The 21358-nt window shown below is 39.1% G+C and overlaps 1 protein-coding gene across 5 annotated transcripts in view; it reads left to right on the plus strand.

Annotated features, from left to right (window-relative positions):
- The window catches only part of SGMS1 (sphingomyelin synthase 1), a 346369-nt gene that overhangs the window by 200139 nt on the left and 124872 nt on the right, over positions 1-21358 (plus strand). For 2 of the 5 annotated variants that reach the window (XM_023546954.2, XM_023546959.2), the window contains one exon: positions 19360-19441. The exons of 1 other annotated variant lie outside the window; for it this stretch is intronic. The gene's annotated coding sequence lies outside the window, so the exon portion shown is untranslated. Of the gene's footprint in view, positions 1-17021; positions 17140-17878; positions 18060-19359; positions 19442-21358 lie in introns of all 5 variants that reach the window. 2 more of the 5 variants (XM_064269610.1, XM_064269611.1) reach the window with 2 other exon arrangements.

Below are 21358 nucleotides of genomic sequence, written 5' to 3' on the forward strand. Positions count from 1 at the left end.
CTTGATTGTGGAGATACGTTTCTAGTTTCCTCAATGTCTGTTAATTTTAAATTTTATAGTAGATGTTGTGGATGCTACATAGAGATTCTGTTATGTTCCTCTGAAGAGAGCTGAGATTTGTTCTAACAGTCAATTAATGGTGAGTCACTAATGGTAGGCTTATTTATTATTATTATTATTTTTTGCTTTACTAGTTGCATTTGCCCATATTTTCTATAGCAATTATTCTTTATTCATGTGCTTCTGTGCTTTCAAAGGAAAATCTGAGGCCTTTACCAAGCCCTCTAGCCTGACAGATTTTTCGATCTTTAAACTCTGGTTCCTCAGAGGTAGGCAGCTGTTGAAATCTGCCATTGGAGTCTTGCCCAGCACCTGTGTTGTTCTGAGTTTAGCCAAGGAGTGCAGAGTTTATATGCAGGTTCGAGGGCTTCACCCTCCATAACTTCCTCCTTTTTTGGAATTTCCTTAATTTCAGCTGCCATGGCAGGCCCGTCATCTAGACTCTTCAGGCCAGTTGACTGTGGTTTACTGCTTGAGTTGCATTCATTGTGCCTCAGACATTGTTGTGCCCTACCAGATAAGGTGTATAAGTGTAGATTATCATCCAGTGTCTTTTTCTTCTTTTAAAGATTGTAGACTCTCCACTTTCTGCCAGTACTTTCAAACAGTTGGTTTTTATATTTGTCCACCTTTTATAATTGCGATTGGATGGAGGGCAACTCTGCTGTCTTGAAGTTGGATCTCTTAAAGAATTTATCTTGTGTGGTTCATCACAGTTATTTCTGAAGAAGCATTGAATCTCATTTCCATTTGAAGTTTCAAAAATCTTCCACTTGTATGTAATGGACAGAACTGTTGTTACTGGCTAATAGATCATTATTTAAAAACAGGGCAATATTTATTATATAATTAGTATTTATGAAAAGAAATATAAGATATTAAAGCATAGTCTAAAATGAGAGATGTGATATCTCTAATTTAGGCAGGGACTGATGTTAATTAACCACATGAATTGAAGTTAAACATACTTATTATATGTATTTAAAGATTCTAGTGTAAACATTGGAAATAAATTTCAAGTCTTCATCATTCCTAATGTCTGGCTGCCAATTTATGACCTGCATAAATAACCTTTAAGGGAGAGACCTCACTTTTGAAGTTTATTATTATCCCTTGATGTAGTTTGGTCACTAAAGTCGCCTGTAAGTTAGTGCAGTTTACAGAGTCCAGTGCCAGAGAGAAATTAGGTCAATTTAAAATATATCATGATACAGGAAAAGTAAGAATGCAGTTAGAAGTGGAAATTAACACCTTCAGCATTGATACTATTTCGCTTTCCTCTGCGGTTGCTCACCATGGTAAGGTAGGAATGTGTGAATATTTAAGGGGGCCAGAAACTTTTTTTTTTTACTCCGTCAGCAAAGCTGTGTTAAATAATAGCATTGTCCTATTTTGACTTTTTCCGTATATATGCTGTTTCTTTTGAAGTATTGCCTAATCAGCGGAGTTTTTTGTTTGAAATAGTCTTAAAAGAAACTCTTTACAAAATAATATGTGGTCCTTTATAAAATGAGGAAAATAGTGATGAACCAAAAGGACAAAAATTAATTACCCCTAATCCCTCTACCAGGTACAATCACTTTTGGAGACATATATCCTGTGAGTTATTTTTCTGTTTTAACATACAAAAAAGATCATAGTATATGCATTTTAAAACCTTTTTTTCCCCACTTACTTCAAGCAGTTCTATATATGTGTAAATGTGTACACGTTTAAAAATGCTATATACATGTATTTAAAAACTGCACGATTTTATAATATACTTTGACAAAAGTTAGAAAAAGAAATACCAGTTGTAAAAATTTTATTGTGCTCTAGGTGAAAGCGTACAGCACAAACTAGTTTCTCATTCAAAAGTTTATACACAAATTGTTTGGTGACATTGGTTGCAATTGCCACATTGTGTCAGCACTCTCCCCCTTTCCTTTTCCACCCTGGGTTCCCCCTATCCATTTGTCCAGTTTTCCTGTCCCTTCCTGCCTTCTCATCTTTGCTTTTGGGCAGATGTTGCCCATTAGCTCTGGTATACTTGATTGAACTAAGAAGCATGTTCCTTACATGTGTTATTGTTTGTTTTATAAGCTTGTCTAATCTTTGGTTGAAAGGCAGACTTCATGAGTGGTTTCATTTCTGAATTAGAAGGGTGTCTGGGGGACATAGTCTCAGGAGGTTCCTCCAGTCTCTGTCAAACTAGCAAGTCTGGTCTTTTTTTTTTGTGTGTGTGAATTTGAATTTGTTCTACGTTTTTCTACTCCTCTGTCTGGGAGCAGGGCCCTGGTGGTGCAGTGGTTAAGCGCCTGGTTGCTAACCGAAAGGTCGGCAGCTTGAATCCACCAGCCGCTCCTTGGAAATCCTATGGGGCAGTTCTACTCTGTCTTATAGGGTTACTTTGAGTCAGAATCGACTTAATGGCTACGGGTTTTGTCTGGGACCGTCTATTTTCATCCCTGTCAGAGCAGTTGGTGGTAGTAGCTGGCCATCATGTTGCTCTTTTGGGCTCAGGCTGGTGAAGGCTGTGGTTCATGTGGTCCATTAGTCCTTTGGACTAATATTTTCCTTGTGTCTTTGTTCTCCTTTGCCCCAGACAGGATGGAACCTGTAGATGCATCTTAGATAGCCGCTCACAATCTTTTAAGACCCCAGATGCAACTCACCAAGTAGAATGTGGGACATTTTCTTTATAAACTGTATTATGCCAAGTGACCTAGGTGTCCCCCAAGAACATGGTTCCCAGCCCTCAGCCCTAGTAACTGTCCTTTAGGGTATTTGGATGTGCCTAGGAAGCTTCTATGGCTTTGCCTTGGTCAGGTTAAGTTGATTTTCCCTATATTGTTTGTTGTCTTTCCCTTCTAGCAGTTGTCTAGTATCTAGTTGGTGATTTTCGCTTCCCACCGTTGCCCTCCCTCGTAACCATCAAGGGTTTTTTTCTGTACTTAAACCTTTTCTTGGGTTCTTATAATAGTGGTCTCATACAATATTTGCCCTTTTGTGATTGACTTACTTCACTCAGCGTATAATGCCCTCCAGATGCATCCATGTTGTGAGATGTTTCAGGGATTCATCATTGTTCTTTATCTTTGTGTAATATTCCATTGTGTGTATGTACCGTAATTTGTTTAGCCATTCATATGTAGATGGGCACCTAGGTTGTTTCCATGTTTTTGTTATTGTGAATAATGCTGCAATGAATATGGGTGTGCATATGTCTATTTCTGTGATGGCTCTTATTTCTCTAGGATATATTCCCAGTAGTGGGATTGCTGGATTGTATGGTATTTTTATTTCTAGCCTTTTAGGGAGGTGCTGTGTTTTTTATGTCATTTTCCATAGTGGTTGTACCGTTTTACTTTCCTACCAACAGTGCATTAGAGTTCCAATTTCCCTGCAATCTCCCTAACATTTGTTATTTTCTGCTTTTTTTTTTCCCAGCACCAGTAGCATCAGGGTGAGATGGTATCTCATTATAGTTTTGATATGCATTTCTTTAATGGCTAATGATTACTAGCATTTCCTCATGTGTACGTTAGCTAACTGAATGTCTTCTTTGGTGAAGTATCTAATCCTATCCTTTGTCCGTTTTTAAAAATTGGATTATTAGTCTTTTCGTTGTTGAGATGTTAAGGTATTCTATAGATTTTAGAGATTAGACCCTTGTTAGATATGTTGTATCCAGAAATTTTTTCCCAGTCTGTAGTTTCTCTTTTGGTGAAGTCTTTTGATGAGCATAAGTGTTTATCTTCTGGTATTTGTTTATTGTTAGCTATGGTTTGTATTATATTTATGTCATGTATTAGGGTCCCTAGGGTTGTGCCTGTTTTTTCTATCATGATCTTTATAGTTTTAGGTTTTATATTTAGGTCTTTGATCCATTTCGAGTTAGTTTTTGTGTATGGTATGAGGTATGGATTCTGTTTCTTTTCTTTACAGGTGGACATCCAGTTTTGCCGGCACCATTTGTTAAATGAACTGTCTTTTCCCCATTTAATGGACTTTGTCAAAGACCAACTGACCATAAGCGGATGGGTTTATGTTTGCGTTCTTGATTCTGTTCCATTGGTCTATGTGTCTGTCATTGCATCGGTACCAGGCTGTTTTGACTACTGTGGCTGTGTAGTAGGTTCTGAGATCAGGTGGTGTGAGGCCTCCTACTTCGTTCTTTTTCTTCAGTAATCCTTTGCTTATCCAGGGCATCTTTCTTTTCCATATAAAGTTGGTGATTAGCTTCCCCATCTCATTAAAGAATGTGTTGGTATTTGGACTGGGATTGCATTGTATCTGTAAATCGCTTTGGGTAAAATTCACATTCTCACAATGTTGAATCTTCCTGTCCATGAGCATGGTATGTTTTTCCATTTATGTTGGTCTGTTTTGTTTTCTTACAAGAGTGTTTTGTAGTTTTCTTTGTATAGGTCTTTTATATCCCTGGTTAGATTTATTCCTAAGTATTTTATCTTTTTAGGGGCTATTATAAGTGGTATTGTTTTCCTGATTTCCTTTTGAAGTTTCCTTTTTTGGTGTACAGGAAAAATAGAGTATCTTAAAATAAAGAAATTGTGTATGTACTTGTTCTTAGTGTATTCAACAGGGTATTTTTGAATATGCAAAGGCCTAGGACAATGAAAATTTTATCATTACCAAAACCACATTTGCTTTTTTTTTTTTTTTAAGTTTTAGAGCATGGGAGAAACTCCTTTGCAGTTTCTACTTTAACAAACCTAAGAAAGGGTGGACTATTTGTATTCTGTTTAAATCTAGGGAACAGTTTGCTTACAAGCATATGGACATTGCCTTCTTTCATTGGCTTTATCATGTCTGTGAGATAAGCTAGAAAAGCCCCCAAATTACTCTGCAAAATCATGTTTTCTGTTCTCCACCAACTGTGTATTTACTCCCTCAATCCACAGTACCATTTTGAAATGCCATAGCCTTTTGTTTAATCAATCTTGGGTTGCCAGCCATGTATCTGGATGTTGCATGAGGTGGCTTTCTGGAATTTTGTAGTGTAGCAGAGAAACAGACATTGAACAAGGAATACAGTGTCTGGAGAGTAATGAAGAAGTTTGGTGTTATGCAAATACAGAGCAGGTATCTTGGCTTTATTTGAAATGTTTGAGAAAAACTTCTTGGAGAAAGAGATGTTTAAATTGACCTAGTAAATTAGGAGTATATGGTGTGTGCACTGGGTTTTGGTTTGGGTGTGTGCTCAGCTACTAACCTAAAAGTTGGCAGTTTGAACTCAGCAGTGCTAGGGAGGAAAGGCCTGGTGATCTGCTTCCATAAAGATCACAGCTAAGAAAACTCTGTAACACATAGGGTCAACCTCAATACAGAATCGACTTGATGGCAATGGGTTCTAATTTTTTGTTGGTTGTTTGGTTAGTTAAATGGTTGATTGGTTGGTTAGTTTTTAATCATGAGTAAGAATTAGGTTGGAAAATGGGATGGGAGAAGTCAGAGAGAGTCTTCCAGGAGAAGGAACTGTCAGAGATGGAAGCCAAAATTCATTCAATTGCCTCTGTTCATGGCAATTTTCTTAGTTTCTCCTGGAACATCAAGGTGATTTTTCCAGTAATCATGGATGTAAAATATGTGATAAGACAGGGCTCAAGAGTTCTGAGTCATAATTGGCAAAATATCTTACAGATTGGTTGTTTGAACATGCATAACTTTGGGTAAATGAATACTGAACAAATGCATCACTTCACTCTCCTAATCAGGTGGCTGGGCTGAGCCTCCCCATAGACTAGGCACTTTTTGGATTGGCATCCTTTGGGGTACTTGTTGCTTGCTAAAGTGTTGTCTCTAGACTTTTGATGTAGGCTTTAGCATCTTCCTCTTTGCCTCTTTGGTATGCCGTAGCCTTTCCTGTTTAGGCCAGGTGACTGTCCAGGCCAGGGGTTTGAAAACTAGAGCCCACAGCCCTATCTCTGCCTATTTGTGTAAATAAAATTTTATTGGAACACAGCCATGCACATTTATTTGCATGTTGTCTACAGCAGCCTTCGTGTATAATGGTAGAGTAGAATAGTTGTGACAGAGACCTTATAACTTGCAAAGTGTAAAATATTTACTATTTGGTCCTTTATTAAAAATATTTGCTGACCCTAATGTAGCCATAGCCCCCAAACCAAATTCCCCTACATAATTTCTCTATTGTGTTTGATGTTTCTTCTCTCTTTTTTCTTTCATTATTTCTTCACCTGTCCTCTACTGTCAGTCTGCTGTTTGTCATCTCTGCTATCCAATTTTCTCTATCTTCTCTTCTTTCCTGCCAGTTACCACAGGCTGTGCTAGTAAGTAAACGGAGTAGACACATCACATTACATCTTATCACATTGTATCACCAACAGTCTTTGTCTTGGCTCTTTTCAACTTAAGTTTTGATCACTACTCACTTGCAGAGGCTTTTCCCATTATTTTTGAGTTTATAGTGCCCTGGACAAGAGAAAGCAAAAACTTTAGCTCCAGTAAAAAACTGTGTTTAGAGCTGGGCCATGACACTTAGAAAGTAGATAGACTTAGAAATGTTACTGTAATTTTCTGATCTCTGAGCCTTAGCTACTTTATCTGGGAATAATGCTACGGGTACCTTACCTACATCAGAGTCACTGCAAGGATCATAGCCTGCAGATGCTATGTTTTTATCATCTGCTCTTTTCTGTACAGTGAGGGTGCTAGATGACTGACTTCTTTCACTTATATGCACTTGTGAAAAAGGATATAATGCCTCTAACTTTAGTGTGGAAGCAATGTGGTTTTTTATTTTGAAATTTTTGCTCAAGTAACAATAAGGAAACTATTCTTACTAAATATGGACTGGGTAGGAAAGCATCAAGCTCAAATTATCTGCATTAAAATATCTATATGGCAAAAAAAAAAAAAATCAATATTATTGAGTGGCAGCTTTTAAAGGTATTTTTAAAACCAGAAACACTGCATTCTAAGGAGGGCAGGAAACATCAAATGATTAAATTTAGAAATTAGTGATATTTTTATTCCTGGATGAGAGAGTGATAGGTAGTATTTTTGTCACTGTTCTTTTTATGTGGTATAAGTATCATGCAGAGGATAAAAATGCAGACTTTTGTGTAATTAAGTGTAGAGGACAAGAAACAGACTTTGCCAGACTGAGAATAATATACACCATATTTTTACTCATATAATGTTTGTTTGCCAACCATGCCCTCCCCTCTCAAGATATTTTTGTAAATGCCTCTATGCCAATATTTTTTATGTGTTGCTATAGCATAGTATGCTTAGGAAAATACCTTATGGGGGGAGGGCGTGATTGGCATACAAATGTAGAAGGTGCATGTTATTTGTGTAAAAATATAGTAATATTAAAGTACCTGGCCTGTTTTGTAAAAGTAATGAGACTACTGATGCTAAGGAATTTTCCACTACCTTACATTGGGGGTACCACAATAGAAAAAAAGGTTACCTGTGTGCATTTTACTTATTTGGAAAGTAGACAGTGTTTTTAGGTCAGACACACAGAGAAGAAAGTGGAGGAATAACTTTGTCTTCAGAGGCCACGGAACAAGTTAGAGGAGCAGGTGCGTTCACAAACTGCTCTGCAGAAACCTCATTAGACTGTTTTGGTTACATATTTTGAGTTTGGGTTTCCTTTTTTGTAAAAGTGGGAGGGAAATACCTGCCTTTTTCCACAAAGATCTTGTCCCCCAGCTGGGTAATAAAACTTACTTGTGCTAGAGTTCGGGAGGGTGGGCAGTTGAATTACATTCCTTTCTCATCCAATTTTGGGACCAATGTATAGACCAATGGGAGTTAGACAGATAGAGATTTATTAGAAATAAAGCTGATGAGTTGGAGGACTGTGGCCAAGTGGGTTTCCTAGTATTTCCTGCTTGAGTTAGACCGATTTCTCCCTATGGTATGGAAGGGAGCAGCCTATGAAATCCAGGAGAGTCTGGGCTGTGTTGTCTAGTCTGTTTTCCCAAACTCAGCGTTCATGGAATTCACTCGTCTTCCTCCAGGGAGAAGGTGGGAGAGAGGACTGGATTGTTAGGCTAATGGAAAAGTCCACCAAATGGAGATATGAGACCAGGGGTATGGTGGTTTCCCACTAACAGTTTGCTGAATGGATGTATTACATGAATAACAGTGCGTCAGCTTCCTCATCTATAAAATGGGGATATAAATAGTAATATGTCCCATAGAGCTGTTGTCAAAATTAAATGAATTAGTATGTGACGCGTTTAGAACAGGGCCTAGTGGGGGGTAAACAGCAGTTTGGGCTATTTTTATCCTTAGTAATACTATTAATACTTAGCGATATTATATCTAAGCAATCTGATGCATTTAAAACACAGAAGGGTTAATTAATGTTCTAGCAATGATAATGCCTGTAGAGATATAAGTTCGTGTTGAAGAGAGAAAACTGATATAGTGGAGAAAATGAGCCCTTATTTCTTTTTGGCTTGTTTTAAGCATATGTTTACTCTTGGTACTGAGAAACAGATTAGGATGGAAGATGGTGAGTGAAAGACCACTTTCTTTTGAAGAAAATTGCTATTAGGCTGCTGGGATAGTTCCGTAACGGTGGAATTAACCTTGCCTCAATGTTCTGAAGGATTCTGGCATGGTGGTGTCCTAACCCCTGTGTTTTGATAACTCCCACTGCTGCCTTAAGGGTACTATTATTATCCAGAAAAACAAGTTGTCATTTATTTTAAATATGAAAGTTTCTAGGAGAAAAGAGAGCTCTGGTCTGCATTCTTAATAGCCTATGAAAATACATACTGCAGATTTCTGTCTTTTCATCAGTTGCTTGTTTAGATGTGGTTACTTCTGCTGAAAATATTAGTAAGCATCGTTTGCTTACATTCAGATAGGCTCCTTATTTACAGCACCTAGCAGATTTTGGCATAGTAGGTGCCCCAAAAATACTTGTTGGATGAATCAATAAATTTAAGCATAAAAGTATATAAAGCAGTGGAATAGACATGCTTACGTAAGTGTCTGTGCCAGCCCTCTTTTGATCCCCTTCCCTACTTAACATTCATTAAAAAAAAAAAAGATCATTCATAAGAAAATGCAGCCTATTTTAGAAGCTTCTCAGTTTACTTAGCAAATACTCTGTGCTGCTTTTGAAAATGAATTGAACATTTAATATGAATATTTTATTCAGTGTTATTTTTTTTCCTCTTGCCACAGAGCTTAGTATTTAGAAGTAGGAACTTTATAGTGTCATGAAAACTTAGATCCTGTTTTTTTTCCCACAAAATATTTGATACCGCTCTTCTCATTATTTTTGGTGTTGAGGGTAGAGATTGATAAAACCAAAAAACCAAACCCAGTGTCGTCGAGTCGATTCCAACTCATAGCGACCCTAGAGGACAGAGTAGAACTGCCCCATAGAGTTTCCAAGGAGCACCTGGTGGATTTGAACTGCCAGTCACTTGGTTAGTAGCCATAGCACTTAACCACTACGCCACCAGGGTTTCCGAGATTGATAGAACTGTATAAAGAAGCTTATGAATCTGGTGGCCCACGTGTGCGATTACCTGAGTGACCCCAGACAGGTCACATAGACTCTGTGGGTCTGTTGTCAGCTGAGGGGCTAGGACTAGAAGATTAATGAGATGTTTCCAGCTTTCAAATGCTGTGATTGTGTGATTTCTTCACCAGTTTCTGCTTGCGTGATGACCTCTCGAGATTAAGAGGTGTGTGGTTAGGTAAGTTAGTCTTTGCTGTATACTCTGTGGTTGAGTTACCACATGTCTGTCAGTTTGTTATACTGTGGGGGCTTGCATGTTGCTGTGATACTGGAAACTGTCCCACTAGTATTTCAAATACCAGCAGGGTTGCCCTTGGTGAACAGGTTTCAGTGGAGCTTCCATTTAAGACAGACTAGGAAGAAGGACCTCGTGGCCTACTTCTGAAAAAACTGGCCTGTGAAAACCTTATGTCTGATACAGTGCTGTAAAATGATCCCGTCAGGTTGAAAGGCACTCAAAATATGACTTGAGAAGAACTGCCTCCTCAAAGTGAGTCAACCTTAATGATGTAGATGGAGTCAAGCTTTTGGGACCTTCATTTGCTCATGTGATGAGAAGAAACAGCTGCAATCATACATTAATAATTGGAACATGGAATGTATGAAGTATGAACCTAGGAAAATTAAAGTCATCAAAAATGAGATGGAATGCATAAAGATTGATATCGTAGGCATTAGTGAGCTGAAATGGACTAATGTTGGCCATTTTGAATCAGACAATCGTATGGAATGACATCACATTCATCATCAAAAAGAGCATTTCAAGATCTATCCTGAAGTACAGTGCTGTCAGTGATAGGATAGTATCCATATGCCTACAAGGAAGACAGTTAATATGAATATTATTCAAGTTTATGCATCAACTGCTAAGACCAAAGATAAAGAAATTGAAGATTTTGACCAACTTCTGCAGTCTGAAATTGATCAAACATGCAGACGAGATGCATTGATAATGACTGGTGATTGGAATGAGAAAGTTGGAAACAAAGAAGGATTGGTAGTGGGAAAATAGGCCCTTGGTGAGAGAAACAATGTTGGAGATCGCATGATGGAATTTTGCAAGACCAACGACTTCTTCATTGCAAATACCTTTTTTCGACAACATAAAGCAGCAGCTATACACAGGGACCTCACCAGATGGAATACACAGGAATCAAATTGACTGTATCTGTGATAAGAGACAAGGGAAAAGCTCAATATTGTAAGTCAGAACAAGGCCAGGCTCAGCTGCAGAAGAGGCCATTAATTGCTCATATGCAAGTTCAAGTTGAAGCTAATGAAAATTATATGAGAGACAGTTTTGCTGGATATATGATTTTTGGTTGGCAATTTTTTTCTTCAGTGCTTTATATGAGTCATTCCCTTGCCTTCTTGCCTGCGTGGTTTCTGCCAAGTAGTCCAAGCTTATTCTTATTGACTCTCCTTTTTAGGTAACTTTTCATTTATCCCTAGCTGCTCTTAAAATTCTCTTTATCTTTGGTTTTGACAAGTTTGATTATAATATGTCTTGGTGACTTTCTTTTAAAATCTACGTTATGTGGAGTTCGATGAGCATCTTGGATAGATATCTTCTCATCTTTCACGATATCAGGGAAGTTTTTCTGCCAGCAAATCTTCAACAATTCTCTCAGTATTTTTTGTTATCCTTCCCTGTTCTGTTACTCCAGTCACTTGTAGGTTATTTCTCTTGGTAGAGTCCCACATGATCCTTAGGGTTTCTTCATTTTTTTTTTTAATTCTTTTATCTGATTTTTCTTCAAATATATTGGTGCCAAGTTTTTTTTACCTTCAGTCTCACTAATTCTGGCTTCCACTCCCACAATTCTGTTCCTCTGATTTTCTATTGAGTTGTCGAATTCTGTAATTTTATTGTTAATCTTCAAAATTCCTGATGGCTGTCTCTGTGGATTCTTGCAGCTTATTAGATTTTTCATTATGTTCTTGAATAACCTTTTTTGTGCTTTATCTATGTGTTTCTTGGCTTGTTCTGTTGCCTGATCTCCTTCCTGATCTTGTTCCTGATGTCTTGAAGAGTTCCGTATATTAATCTTTTGTATTCCGCATTTAGTCATTCCAGGAAAGCATCTTCATCCAGAAGATCCCTTGATTCTTTGTTTTGAGAGCTTGTTGAAGCTATCATGGTCTGCTTCTTTATGCGATTTGATATTGACTATTGTCTCCAAGCCATCTATAAATTATTATATTAGTTTATGTTTGCTTACTGTACCCTAGCTTCTTGTTTTGTTTTGATATGCCCAAATAGGTTGCTTGAGTGAGGTAGGTTGATTATTTTCGCCTTTGAAGCTCTCGAGCGTCTGAGGAAAACATGTCCCTCTTCCCTAGAGCACACAGGTGGGTGGGTTCTGCAGGCAGACCGTGGGCACCCAGTGCTTTTGGTGTAAGAACTGGGAGGTACCAATTATCCTTGGCCCTCTGTCGCCGGTGACTGGGTGATGTGAGTGGAGCCACCAGTCCTTAGGCCTCTGACATGGGTAGGTGAGGACCCTGTTTAATAGGTAAAGTGGTGTGAAACATCAAACAACCACCTCTCCACCACATAGCAGAAATAGTTGCAGTCTGCAAACAAGGACCTATTCTCCTGAAATGGGCCCACACACATCCATGCATGGGGGAAAGGTATTCAAAGTCCATGGACCGTTTATGTTTGGGTGGGAGCTGCTTCTGTCCTGAGCTCCCCAGGTTAGTGGAGCTGGCAGATTATCTTTTCCCCCAGTTGTGAATTTATTCCTTCTCCAAGACCGGGAGAATGGCTCAGGATGCTCAGTAGTACCTATCTCAAGCCAGGGAAATCAACAGCCACTGAAGCCGGCTTGGGGGCTGGGGGCACAGTAAAATACACGCAAGTACTTAGCTTTTGCTGAGAGTGCCATTATTCTCTGGTTCCGGAGGTGTGAATAGTCTGTGCAGCTGGCTGCTTCTCCCTGAGGAAACTGCAGCTGAATGCTACCACCAGCCCATCGCAGTCGCTCCTGGGATTGGTGCCTGAGGGTTCCTGGCAATTCAGGTCCGACAGCTCCTTTCCGCTTCTGAACTGTCTCTCCCTTCCCCTCCCACTCAGTCTGTTTTCTAACTTTACCTTTGATGTTTAGGGCTCCTAGCTTGTCATAAATATAATTGTTCCACTTGTTTTTTTTTTGGTGTTTGTTGTAAGAGGGATCACCGGAAGCATCTGCCTATTCCGCCATCCTGACCTTGCCCTGAAGCTGAAGAAAATTGTAGCAAGTCTGCAAGAGCCAAAATATGACCTTGAGTATATCCCACCTGCATTTAGAGACCATTTCAAGAATAGATTTGATGCATTGAACACTAATGACTGAAGATCAGACAAGTTGTAGAATGACATCAAGGGCATTATACATGAAGAAAGGAAGAGGCCATTAAAAAGACAGGAAAGAAAGAAAAGGCTAAGTGCATGTAAGAAGAGACTCTGAAATTGGTTCTTGAGCGTAAAGTGGCTAAAGCAAAAGGAAGAAATGATCAAGTAAAAGAGCTGAACAGAAGATTTAAAAGAGGGGCTCGAGAAGACAAAGTATTACAGTGAAATGTGCAAAGACCTGGAGTTAGAAAACCAAAAGGTGAGAACACGTTCAGTATTTCTCAAGCTGAAAGAACTGGAGAAAAATTCAGTGTCCGAGATACAATATTGAAGGATTCTACAGGGAAAATGGTGAATGAAGTAGGAAGCATCAAAAGAAGATGGAAGAAATACACAGAATCGCTGTACCAAAAAGAATTGGTTGACGTTCAACCATCTCGGGAGGTAACGTGTGATCAAGAACTGATGGTACTGAGGGAAAAATTCCAAGCTGCACTGAAGGCATTGGTGAAAAACAATGCTCCGGGGATTGATGGAATACTAATTGAGATGTTTCAACAAACGAATGCAGCACTAGAGGTGCTCACTCATCTATGTCAAGAAATATGGAGGACAGTTGCCTGGCCAGCCAACTGGAAGACATCCATGTTTGTGCCCATTCCAAAGAAAGGTGATCTAACAGAATGCAGAAATCATTGAACAATATCATTAATATCACATGCAGGTAAAATTATGTCGAAAATCATACAAAAGCATTTGCAGCAGCACATTGGCAGGGAACTGCCAGAAATTCACGCCAGATTCAGAAGAGAACATGCAACAAAGGATATCATTGCTGATGTCAGATGGATCTTGGCTGAAAGCAGAGAACACCAGAAGGATATTTACCTGTGTTTTACTGACTACACAAGGGTATTTGACTGTGTGACTCACAACAACTTATCGATAACATTGGAAAGAATGGGAATTCCAGAACCTGTACATGGACCAAGAGCAGTTGTTCCAACAGAACAAGAGGATACTGCATGGTTTATAGTCAGGATAGGTGTGCATCAGGGTTGTATCCTTTCGCCATACTTACTCAATCTGTATGCTGAGCAAATCCAAGAAGCTAGACTATATGAAGAAGAACAAGGCATCGGGATTGGAGGAAGACTCATAAACAACCCGTGATATGCAGATGACACAACCTTGCTTGCTGAAAGTGAAGAGGACTTGAAGCACTTCCTGATAAAGATCAAAGACTACAGCCTTCAGTATGGATTGCACCTCTACATAAACAAAACAAAAATTCTCACAACTGGACCAATAAGCAACATCATGATAAACAAATAAAATATTGAAGTTGTGAAGGATTTCATTTTAGTTCCATCCATAATCAATGCCCATGGAAGCAGCAGTCAAGAAGTTGAAGGATGTATTGCATTGAGCACATCTACAGAAGACCTCTTTGATGTGTTAAAAAGTAAAGATGTCACTTTGAGGACTAAGGTGTAGCTGACCTAAGCCGTGGTATTTTCAGTCACCTCATATGCATGCAGTGCTGGACAATGAATAAGGATGACCAAAGAATTGACACCTTTGAATTATTGTGTTGGCAAAGAATGTTGAATATACCATGGACTGCCAGAAGAGCGAACAAATATGTCTTGGAAGAAGTACAGCTGGAATGCTCCTTGGAAGTGAGGATGGCGAGAGTTTGTCTCACATACCTTGGGGATATTATCGGGAGGGACTAGTCCCTTGGTAAAGTAGAGGGTCAGCAAAAAAGAGGAAGATCCTCAATGAGGTAGATGGATTGACACTGTAGCTGCAACAATGGGCTCAAGTATAAAAACGATTGTGAGAATGGCACAGGATTGGGCAATGTTTCATTCTGTTGTACATAGGGTTGCTATGAGTTGGCACCGACTGGACAGCATCTAACACTGCTGTAGAGAGTTGTTGTAACTTGATTTATAGAAGGTATAGACACTTGCTCGGAAGATTTAAGAATATACCTGTTTGGTTTTTAAAGAGCCCATATTAGCAAAATTTTGATGAAACCTTGGATGTTTTAGGTTTTATTCATGTCTCAAAGCCATTAGTAGAGAAAGTGTCCAATTTACATCTTAGAACACGCTTTTAAATAGTGTTTAAACCAGGTATATCACATTTAAAATACTCTGCTGTCAAAATTATTTCATGATGGATAGGTTTGTAGCATAGTTCATATTATGGTCAAAATCCTCTTGTTATTTTAAATGTGTCCGTGTTTGGCATGTTAAATAGCCTTTGCAGACCAGCCAGGGAACCTGATCACCCTTTATCAGATTGTTATTTTTTTTAATAAACACATTCCATTATGTCCTCCAGATGGCAAGAATAGAATGAGTGGTAGGATCTGTGAATAGGACCTCTGTGGTAGGGGAGAGAACCAAGGGTCTGATAAGAGGTAGTTGAATAAAAGGGTGGATGTGTTTATAAAGGCAGGATCACCCTCCCAGGCCCTGGCCTCTGAGCCTCCTCCTTCCTTCCCTCTCCTCGCTCCGAAGGACACAGAGTAGCAGCAGGGCCGCACACTTCACTTCCCATCTATATTAGTTATCTGTAGCTACATAACAGTATCACCACAAACTTAATGCGCATAGATAGTCTCACAGTTACTGTGGGTCAGGAGTCCAGGCATGATTTAGCTGCACCCTTTTTTGCAAGGCTTCAATCAAGGTGTCACCTGGGGCTGCTGACTTACCTGAGGCTCCACTGGGAAAGAATTTGCTTCCAATCTCATGTGGTTGTTTGCAGGACTTGGTTTCTTGTAGGCTGTCAGACTGAAGCATCAGTTTCTTGCTGTTAGCCAGGACCACTCTCACATGGCCCTCTCTATAGGCAGCTCACAACATGGTAACTTGCTTCTTCAAAGCCAGTGAGAGAGAGGATCTTATAGTACACGAACATTAAAATCTTATATAATGTGGTCACATACATCCTGTCATCTTTATTGTATTCTGTTGTTAGAAGCACGGTCCTGCATACACTCAAAGGGGCTAGCCAGGAATATGGCTTCTCTTTATCTTTACCCTCCTCTCTGCCCAGTCTCCTACTTAACTAGAAGCATATCTCTCATCTCTTCTGGCTGTTTTCTTTCTTCTGACTTGCAGAGAATTCAACAACCCTGAGTGGCTTTTCCTCCTCTTCTCTGCTATAGAAATGCAGTGAAAAGATAGTAGGAGACCCTCTGCCTTAGTAAGCAGCTCTCAGGCTCTCGGGAGCCCTGCCTTGATGGCTGGCATTTTGAGTGTGTGACACATTCCCTAAGGAGGTGTTTCTAAGTCGTAGTGTGGCTTATATAAAGAACCTAATTGAGGTCTTTTCAGGTTTTGTGGTCTTACCACAGAACACTGTCTCTCATGAAGAGATCCAAACCCCTCTTAGTGAACCAATTCCTTGACAGAAAAGAGACTAAGGACCCAAAACTCTCATGTTTTCTGGTTGCAACAGTTTTATCCACTTCTCCAACCTCTGTTCAAGTGCCATCCTTTAGCACCTTAGCTCTTGAATGCTCTTGGTTTTGATGCCTGCCAGCCTCGCTCCAACTTGAGGGAGCAGCCTTGGCCTCTCCCTAGAGGGTAGAGTGTACATACAAAAGAGTGTATTCTTTTTAGCTAGGTTTTTCCTTGACTGTTGTGAAATCTTAACAGTGTATACAAAGTATGATTAGGAAGTCCTGGGCTTTTAACAATCACAGCCAGAACTTATACATCCAGATTGTTCTGTCCAAGTGTATCAGCTGAGTTAATTGCACATATTCTGGTGATGCTGCCATTGCTCTGCACTCTTTTAAATCAACTTAATCTTCATCAATTTATAACCCTCACTCACCCCCAGTGCTTTTAGCACCATGTCTTCTGAAGAATGAGTAGTTCATTTAAAGCCTGCTGTTGAAGTCACTTGTAGTTCTTTGGATAGCCGCAGTGGTGACAAATTACCATCTTTGGGGATGAATTTGGTTCTTTGAACCTGTGAAAATATTTTTCATTATAGCAAATGAAGTGATTTTTGTTCAAACATCAGGGGTAACATCTGTAATGAGACATATTTACTAAGCATGGTGTCCTTCTCCAGAGACTGGTCCCTCCTGACAACATGTGTGTGAGATGAAGCCTCACCATTCTTGCTTCCAAGGAGCATTCTGACTCTACTTCTTCCAAGACAAATTTGTTCATTTTTCTGGCAGTCCATGGTATGTTTAATATTCTTCGCCAACACCGTAATTTAAAGGCATCAATTCTTCTTTGGTCCAGCTTTCACGTGCAAATGAGACAATTGAAAATATCATGGCTTGGGCAAGGCGCACCTTAGGCCTTTAAGTGACATCTTTGCTTTTTAACACTTTCTAAGAGGCCTTTTGCAGCAGATTTGCCCAATGCAGTGCCTCCTTTAATTTCTTGACTGCTGCTTCCATGGGACTATATCTTCCACAATTGCCAAGTGAGTACGTGGCTTTGCACCGGGCACCAGAAGTGTTAGCACTGATGGAAGTGATGCATTCCTTGCTTTCAAGGAACTTATCATCAAAAAAAGAAACTCGGTACTGCTGTGAAGATTGCTAACAAATGCTTAGCTAGAGCTTTCTGTTTGCATATGTTTGTAAAGGCTGTCAGCTAAGATGAGCATTTTTAAAATTTATTTATTACTCCGTTCAGATCAACTTAGAAAAGTTTTATGTTGTTATCAGAAGTATGATTTGAACCTCTTTCTCCAAAGTGTTCACGTAGCGAAATAGTGAATTTAATGGATTAACGTAACATGATTTCAGTTGTAACCTCGAATTTGTAATAGACTATCTGCCATAATTGGAGTAGTAAGCACACTAATTGCAGTTATCTTTTTGAGAACCTATTATATGATGGGAACTGTACATACATTGTCTCTAATCTGTGTTACTCTGCAAGGTATGGATTATTGTCCTTGTTTTACAGACCTGGAAACCGAGGCTTAAGGAGTAAATTACTTGGCAAAGACTACCAAAACCCACTCCTGTTGAGTCAATTCCAACTGACAGCGACCATTTAGGACAGAGTAGAACTGCCCCATAACGTTTCCAAGGCTGTAGATCTTTACTGAAGCAGACTACCACATCCTTCTCCCTTGGAACGGCTGGTGGGTTCGAACTACGGACCTTTTGGTTAGCAGCCAAGCACTTAAACCACTGTGCCACCCAGGGCTCCTTGACAAAGACTACACTGCTGTTAAGTAGCAGAGGTGGGGTTCAAGCCTATTTATTTTAAATCTGTATCAGACCCCATCTTTCCATGCTTTTAAGCTTCCCTGACAAGTGACCAGGCACATAAAGCCATAGCTAGCCAATGAGCATGTTCCTTCCAACACAGATAATTACCAAAGCAAAATCATGTTGGGCTTAATCTATAAGTTTTTGAGTACTCTTCAGTCCTCTTGTGCTATTTTTATTGATGTTGGCAAATGCGTTCTTTGTTACCAAGGAAGCTCTTTGAATTTGTGTTTGTTCCTTCTCTCCCTCCTTAACCAAACCACAGCTCCCCTACCGTTCTTTTGGATAACTTGAGGTTTCTGTCTCGTCGGATAACTCAGCTGACACTGTCTTTCATGGCACCATTAATATTCATCTCTTCTCCCTGAATTAACATTCAGACTTCAAATTATGAAAGTTAACTTAGGTCTGTCTTTCATCAGTGGTGTCTTCTTGGAGCCATATGTTCTTTACGTGAAATGGGCAACAGTTGGATTCTGCCTGGTAGAAGCAACGCATTTTTATGTGGAGCCCTCCTGTAAAGGGAAAGAAAACAAAGTTACTGACCCTAAAATATTACGAAACTAAAAAACGAAAGTAAAACCTTGTTCGGAATGACTTTCTCATGGGACAGGAAAGGCACTTTGCTGGTTGTATTCCATTATTCCTTGAATTATATGGTTGTCCAGTATTTGAGGACTTTGAAATATGGGCAAGGTGACAAGTCCGATTCTTGAACATTGGGTGCCCCTGGTGCTGTATACCTTTGTTGTATCAAAGCATGCTATACTTTGGCAGATTATACCTTTGTTCTTATTTAATACTACAACCACACTTTATAGTAGGGGGCAAGTCGATCCTCTTTTAGAAATGAAGTTGAAGCTGGGAGAAGACAGATAGATTTTCCCAAGGTCACATGGCTAGTAAGTGATAGGATTTTGAACAAAGTGTTTTAAGGTTTCTCCATTCCAACCCTCAACAGTAGATACACTGCATTTTTAAATTATTTTCCTCTTGGGGTGATCTTGTATGTTCTTATTCTTTTCTTTGTTTTTAGAGAAAAATAGAAGAGACAACTATATTTTTCTTTGTGTTTTGGCGTATAAAGAGAGGAAGAGGCTAACACATTGGGAACCAAGAAATAGCCTTTGTTAAACATATAACTAAGAGTATTTTTTCTAATTGTGACAGGTGATGGAAATATACTGGAACAATGGAAGAAGCCAGTAGCTTATAGGAAGCCAGGATGACCAGAACTTTTCTAAAGTCATCAGTAAGTAATTTTTTGTTAGCCCATTGGACTTCTTTTTACTGCTGAGTAAAGCAACCATGGTAAAAGGACAATCAAATAACTTAAAAGTCCAAAAGAGAAAATAAAAAATAAATACCCACAAGCTTCATAATATTAGCGCTAACATTTGAGAAGTTTGTTTTTTTCATTTTTTTTTTCTTGGTAAGATGTATCATTTTGAGTACGGTCCATCAGTTTGGTAAAGGGAGCAGAAGTATTTAAAGAATTAAAAGAGGATCCCTACACAAGGTCAGTTTTAATTTTCAACCAAAGAGACTTTCTCAAGTGTAGAAATTCTTGGTCCTAGTGGTTCCTTGGACCCCATTTCTCACTCAGGTACTTTTCGTGGGTTTGTTGGAGATGAATGTGAAGAAACTGAGTGAATATGAATCAAACTGAACCCTTTGTCTACACTCTTCTCCATATCCCACTATGTGTATGTCATTTTTTACACATTAGAAAACCTTAAGGTTTGCTGATTATCTGACAGTTACTTATGGTCGACTTGGATTTCGTTATGATAATGACAATAGTACCGGGGTAGCTTGGTGGAAAGATCACACATTTTTGAGTCAGACAGTCCTAGACCCAACTGTTGCTCTTGTGCTTTTTAGTATTCACTCACACTCTCAAATCCTCAGTTGACTGATATATTGGAGATGAAAAACTGTGTGGATAGTAGTTAGTGATATGACTGGTACATAATAGGGCTGCGATAAATGTCATTACTTTCCAATGTTTGGGTTATGATTTACAATTTACAAGCCTTTAAAAGATGGGCAAGCTTGAACTCCTTAGCAGCTGTCAAGCAGTGATGAGTTAACATTGTAGGCAGTGATATCCAGGTGAATGTTAATAAGGTGGACCTATGAGGAGGAGGGTCTGCAGTGTTTGTGGACTTCCATGTGTAAATACAACAACCATGGCCAGTTTCAAGTTACCCACGATATGGCATCAAATGCAGAGTTGGGAAGAAGTGTATCATTTTCTACCATCCAGGTACAAAAATTGTAGATAATATCAAGTGCACAGCTAATAGTAAAATATTCAGGATGTGATGAGGTTTGGCTATTACCTTTGTTTTTGTTATAAGTCAAAGTTTAATTTAATTTTTAATCATGGCTGTGCTTAACAGCTGGCTTGCAAAAATCCTGAAGATTTAACAATTGGCTCTAGTGAGCCTATGTGAACCAGCTCCAGCATACCAGTGTTTCCTGTTGTGCATACAGTTCTAAACCACAATTCTTCAGTTATCTGTCACAATCCCAGCAGTAAGAGTTTCATTTGATTAATAAAAGCAAGGCTTGGTTTTGAATCAGTGCTTGGTCACCCACGTTCTCACACTTATATAACTTCTGGAATTGAAGATAATTTTTTTATTGAGACCAAGTTTAGAATTTAAACTGATTATATTAGGAGTGTGACTGGAGTAGTTGTTGTCTCAGTTTTGTAAGTGACCCCAGCTTGCCTTGCCTACTGTAGCCGTTGAGTAATAGGTCGGACTATTCATTCCTTTTGGACTTAACTTCTCTCCCTTTCTGGACTCTCTTGATTCTGACTTCCCTCAGGTAGTGCCGCAGCGAGGACAGACAGCCAAGATTCCTCCCAACTAAGCTCTGCATGTAGCTTTGCTTTTGATGCAACAACAAAGTTTAAATGAAAAGTGAATTTTCTCCAGAGAGGTTAAAACAATGGCAACCACAAGACCTGGGCAGTTTTAAAGTTCAGACAGGGTTGATTAAAACCTTAGGGAGTAAAATGGAGGAAAGAAAGGAAACTGGACCAGATTTCTCAATGCTTCTTCTAGAAGCAGTTTCTTCAGTTTTCTAACTTGCCCTTTAGAAGGAAACAATTGAAGCCTGAAATTGCTAAGTAACAGCAGAAATTGTGGTGCTTGTT

The sequence above is a fragment of the Loxodonta africana genome, chromosome 16 (assembly GCF_030014295.1).
Source record: "Loxodonta africana isolate mLoxAfr1 chromosome 16, mLoxAfr1.hap2, whole genome shotgun sequence".
NCBI lineage: Eukaryota > Metazoa > Chordata > Mammalia > Proboscidea > Elephantidae > Loxodonta > Loxodonta africana.